Here is a 5,284-nt window from a genome sequence, read left to right as displayed (position 1 = left end):
TTCCAAATATGACTGCAACACTCGCATCAAATCTTCAGCAGATAAGGTAGAACAATTGATGAAGTCGGCGGCACAATAGGCGAATGTGAGTCTCAAATTTAAGAAAGTATGCATTGGTAGTAAAACTCACAAAACCTCACTATGGTAAAACCCAAGGTGGGAGAAAAACCCATAGGCTAAGGAGAAAAGTGAGAAGTATGCATAATGTCTAAAACAAACGTCAAACAGGACGAAAGTAGTGAACTCAACGGAGTATGATCATCCCAAGATGGGTGCCTCATCAAAACCTCGTTAGGTAGTAAAAATCCAGTGGGAAAAATGCTCCTAATCGTACGAAAAAGAGTACATTAAGATCAAGTGAGTATGCTTTAGGATACTCCCCTTGAGTTAGACATAACTTCCAAATAAGAAAATGACAAGCGATTCAATTCAGATAATTTGTGCATACCGATTCCTTGGACGAGCTTTTGAAAAGTAGACTTAGGCAATGCCTAGGTGAAGAGATTGACCATGTTGTCCTGGGAACGGATTTGCTTGACTTCAATGTTCTAATGATGTTGTTACTGATGAGAATAAAAGAACTTTGGCGTTATGTGCTTGGTGTTGTCTCCCTTGATGTATCCCTTCTTTAACTGCTCGATACATGATGCATTGTCTTCAAATATCATCGTAGAAAGGTCAACGACGGAAGTAAAACCACTAGTGCTTTGAATATGTTCCATGACTGCTCTTAACCAAAAGCACTCACGCGATGCTTCATGTAGAGCGAGAATCTCAGCATGGTTCGAAGAAGTCACAACTAGCGTTTACTTGGTAGAACTCAAAGATATAGCAGTGTCTCCAATGGTAAAGACATAGTCCGTTTAAGAACGTGCCCTATGTGGGTCAGAAAGATATCCAGCATCTGCATAACCAACAAGGCGAGAATTAATCTGAGAACTTAGAGGGCGGCAACACTCGAAGATTCATGGGTATAGAACAAGCCCAAATCCGTTATACCCTTGAGGTAGCGGAAAATGTCTTTAACACCATTCCAGTGTCTGCGTGTGGATGCATTGCTGTATCTAGCCAAAAGATTAACAGCGAGTGAGATGTCGGGTCTAGTACATTGAGCCAAGTACAATAAAGCCCTAATTGCACTTAGGTATGGAACTTCGGGTTCCAAAATCTCTTCCTTATCCTTCTTTGGACGAAAGGGATCTCGTTTAGCATTTAGAGTCCGAGCAACCATAAGTATACTTGAAGGCTTCGCTTCTTCCTCATTGAAACGTCACAACACATTTTGGGTGTAGTTCGATTGATGTACTAGGATTCCATCCGAACAATGCTCGATCTCTAGGCCGAGGCAATATCTAGTTTTCCCAAGATCTTTCATCTTAAATTTTGATTTCAAGTGCGTGGCAATTTCCTCAAGCTCTATGGGAGTTCCGATGAGGTTCATGTCGTTGACATAAACTGTAACGATTGCAAATCCAGAATGTGACTTCTTTATGAACACGTATAGGCATAATTCGTTGTTCACATAACCCTGACTTGTCAAATATTCACTCAGACGGTTATACCACATCCACCCGAATTGTTTCAATCTGTAGAGTGATCTCCTCAATCTAATAGAAAGAGTGTTTTGTGGTCTAGAACTATTTGAACCAGTCAGTGGAAGTCATTTTGAAACTTTCATGTAGATTTCCGTATCTAGATCCCCATAGAGATACACGGTTACCACGTTCATAAGCTGCATATTCAGTTTTTCGGAAACTACCAAACTAATTAGGTAGTGGAACGTTATAATGTCCATCATGGGGGAATACTTCTCTTCGTAATCAATCCTAGAGCACTGAAAGAAGACTTGCGCTACGAGGCAAGCTTTGCACCGTACTATTTCATTCTTCTCATTACGCTTCATCACGAAAACCCACTTGTAGCCAACATGCTTCACATATGGTGGAGTATGAGCTATAGGTCTAAACACCTTACACTTCACAAGCGAATCGAGTTCGACCTGGATTGCTTGTTTCTAGTTTGACCAATCTATTCTACATCGGCATTCATGAACAGAATGTAGCTCAATGTCATCGCTAAGCATGATGTCAGTAGCTACTATGTACGTAAATACATCGTCGACAATCATCTCATTTCGATTCCAAACCTTATCCAATACTGTGTAGTGGATCGAAATCTCGCGATTCTCAGGAGGTCGGGTTGTCTTGTATAAGGCATCACTGTAATCTAGAATAACCTTATGCATTGGAACAGATAAGTAAGCGATGGTCAGATTCAAACTAGGGTCACTAGTTAGTGCCGATTTCCTTTTTCGGGGTTGTGAATCCTTTAAACCCACTTGTAGCCAATGGGCTTCACTTGTGGTGGAGTATGAGCTATAGGTCTAAACACCTTACGTTTCGCAAGCGAATCGAGTTCAACCTGGATTGCTTGTTTCCAATTTGACCAATCCGTTTTACATCGGCATTCATGAACGGAGCGTGGTTCAATGTCATCGCTAAGCATGATGTTAGTAGCTATTGTACACAAATACATCGTCGACGATCATCTCATTCCGACTCCAAACCTTATCCAATACTGCGTAATGGATCGAAATCTCGCGATTCTCAGGAGGTCGGGTTGTCTCATATAAGACATCACTGTAATCTAAAATAACCTCATGCGTTCGAATATATGAGTGAGCGATAGCCTCTTCCGAGGTTGTGAATCCTTTGAACCAAGGGGTTTGCCATGCTTCAGGGTCGGAGCAGATGATTGGCTAGCAGCCAATATACCGAGCCACATGGAAGGTGCAGTTTCCCTATCTTCGGGGACGGTCCAACCTTCCCAGGTAGGATTGTGACATACTAGGGGTACATCTATCATTGTAGGTGCGTTTGCAGCAGGTATCTGTGATCTTGTCACCTTAGCTAGATCAGTAAAAGCATCCGGCATACTCTGAGCAATGCTCTGAAGATCTATAATTTGTCACACCTCAGTTTCAGACTGGGCAGTGCGAGGATCTAAATGAGACATAGTGGGAGCATACCACGACAATTCGCGACGTTTTCCATGAGTGTTACCATGCTTATCTCCCTAATGACAAGAAGATTATCTCATCAAAGTGACAATCTGCAAAACGTATGATAAAGAGATCTCCTATCAAGGGTTCTAACTAGCAAACAATTGATGGCGAATCATAACTGACATAGATTCTGATTTTTCTTTGAAGACCCATTTTGGTACGTAGTGGTGGCACTATTGGCACATAGACTGCGCACCCAAACACATGTAAATGTGAGACGTCAAGCTCGTATATAGTAACTAACTATAACGGTGAATGAGGTTGGGTAGTGGTGGGCCTCAGGTGGACCAGCTTAGCTACGTGCAATATTGCATAGCCTCAGGTAGATACCTGCAATTTGGTTCGCATAACCAAAGTTTGAGCTATCAATTGAAGGCGCTTTATGAAAGCTTCTGCCAGGCTGTTTTGGTTGTGAATATGGGGTACATGATGTTTAACATCAATCCCTACTGACATGCAATAATCGTCAAAAGTCTCTAACGTAAACTCTCCAGCGTTATCTAGTCGAATTGACTTAATCAAATAATCAGGGTAGTGAGCCCTTAGCTTAATAGTTTATGCTAGGAGTTTCGCAAATACAGCTTACGTGTGGACAACAGGCAAACATGTGACCATAATGTTGATGCATCAACCAACACTATAAAGTATCTAAATGGTCCGCATGTTGGTTGGATAGATCTATAAATATCCCTTTGAATCATCTGAAGAAATTTAGAAGGGTTGTGAATGATCTTTGTAATCAAGGGTTGAGTATTCAACTTCCCTAAAGAACATGCTTTGCATGGCAGGAATCCAACATAGGGAGGTAAATGATGCCCATGTGATGATTTGAGGATATGGCGCATCATATCATGTCCGAGATGTGCCATACGGTAATGCCAAAGTAGCAAAGTGCTCTAGAACTTAGGCACAGGGCCAGCCACATGGTGGGCTTCTATGCCGCTAATGGTTGTTATGAACAACCCACTTTGGAAACGTTCTAACTTCTCTTGAATATGCTTCTGGCCATATTCGTACGAAGTGATACAAAGAAATTCAGAACCATTATCTTCAGTGGTTTCAATATGATATTGATTATCTTAAATATCTTTAAAACTCAGCAACGTTCTTCTGGAACGTGAAAAATAGATGGCCTTTTTAATGGTTAAGACAATACCATTGGACAACATGATACAAGCCTTTCCGTATCCTTCAATCATGTTAGATGGGCCTAAGAGAGTTGTCAGAGGTGCTTTCTTAGGTACAAAGTTAGTAAAATAGTGTCACACACGCAATACGGTGTTCGTGGTAGCACTATAAGCCATACAACTAACTTCCCTACTAGACATATACCTAGAAATAAATTGATTGAATTGGTCACATGTATAAATATAATTCCATTCATTCAATTAATCAATTCGAAAAATAATATCCATAATTCAAAACAAACCAAAACCAAACAAATTATTCCAAAGACTTAGAAAAATTGTCCAAAATTAAACCATAAACCTAGAAAAATAGAGGGATCCGGCCACTCCTAATGGGTTTGGCCATTAGGGGTAAAACACCCTAAAACATGTTTAAAATTTATTCGTCCATATGAGCTGATGCCTCCTGAACATCTGATATCTTCATGGATGTAGTAACATCTTCTGGATGTTTAACATGTGCAAAGTTAGACTCACAACGGGAATGATACTTGGCAATAGCCTCAAGGGTAGCTCGACATATGCTTGACCAATGATCCCTTTGATCCACAATGGTAGCACATTTCCATTTCAGTGGAAACCGATTGAACGGTAACTTTTCCCTTGTTCTTGAAGTTTGGGGCCTTGGGGGCAAGGGGTTGGCACTTCTGGGTCACATTTCCTCCCTAGGGTAGGACTTGATTCTATTGACCTTAGGCCTGTGGTGGGGATTGCCACCTATTGCCATGGCCACGACGATTCTTATGTCATTTGTGGCTGCTAGAATTGGTCGCAGGCGTTTCAGGCGTGGTGTTCGAGCCAGTGGGTCGAGTTTGATGATTCTTCATCAAAAGCTGGTTCTATTTTTCAGGAAGAAGTAAAACAGAGATCAAATCTGAAAATTTGGTGAACTTTTGTGCCCTATATTGTTGCTGCATGACAATATTGATGGCATGGAAGGTCGAATAGGTCTTTTCTAGGATATTTGATTCGGTTAGTTTCACTTTACAGAACTTCAGCAATGATCGGATTCTACAAGCTTCAAAGTTGTATT

This window comes from Malus domestica, chromosome 10 (assembly GCF_042453785.1).
Source record: "Malus domestica chromosome 10, GDT2T_hap1".
Taxonomy (NCBI): domain Eukaryota; kingdom Viridiplantae; phylum Streptophyta; class Magnoliopsida; order Rosales; family Rosaceae; genus Malus; species Malus domestica.
Note: the sequence above shows the minus strand (reverse complement) of the source record.